This window comes from Myotis davidii, unplaced genomic scaffold, assembly GCF_000327345.1.
Source record: "Myotis davidii unplaced genomic scaffold, ASM32734v1 scaffold65, whole genome shotgun sequence".
Classification (NCBI taxonomy): Eukaryota; Metazoa; Chordata; class Mammalia; order Chiroptera; family Vespertilionidae; genus Myotis; species Myotis davidii.
Genome location: NW_006297833.1, coordinates 423,857 through 424,766, shown reverse-complemented (window position 1 = coordinate 424,766; position 910 = coordinate 423,857).

Here is a 910-nt window from a genome sequence, read left to right as displayed (position 1 = left end):
CCTGCCTTTGGGGTTTATGGGTCACCCGGGGACACAGATTAAACCTTTATTTTCTTTCTTTCTGGTTGACTGGACTCTCTTTGTTTCCTACGCCGCCTCCTGAGCCACCCTACAAGTTAAGTTCATTGCAAATACTTTACTCCTTACTTTTAAGCTTGGTTAGGTGGGACCAGAGCAGTATGTAGAGCTAATGTTTTCCCACTAGTGGGCTTTATCAAAGTTAATAATTTATGCTCTTCAAAAAATACTGCTTAAAAATTGAAAAGAGAAGCCACAGGTTGGGAGTGAGCATTGGGTTGACTAGAAAGGGGCATGAGGGAAGTTTGGGGGAGAATGGAAATGTTCTGTACCTTGTTAGTGGTGGTTGTGTTAGTTAAACACATGTAACCATACACTTGCTACGCGAGACTTGCTATGTGAAAATTGTACCTCAATAAACCTGCCTTTTAAAAAAGCCAAAGGAAGAATTTTCCACCATTGATAGTAAGGTTCTTTCTGAGAATTCATTCCCAATTCCTAATGTCACTTCCCAGAGTCCAGTTCTAAACCCATTCTGAACAAGAGGATAATTGTAGAACTAGAAAAGGACTCCCCAAGTTGTCTACTTTGAAGGGACAGGACTGAGGTTGGGGTATAGTAGATGGAGAAAAATACTTGGCATGAACTTAAAATAAAATTTCAGGTAAAAGTAAAACCTACTCCACTAAAAAGAGTGATGGATTTAGACATTACAAAACAAGTCACAGAAAGTCACAGCACCTCCTTTACAAATCCTCCCAGCCCAGTCTTCCCTGAGGCAGAAATAACTGCAGGCGAAGTGAAGACCTGAGGGTTACCCGTTTTGATAACTTGGAATTTCAGCAAGTCATTTCACCTCTTTGGGACCCATTTTCCTCTTCTGGTAAAAGAG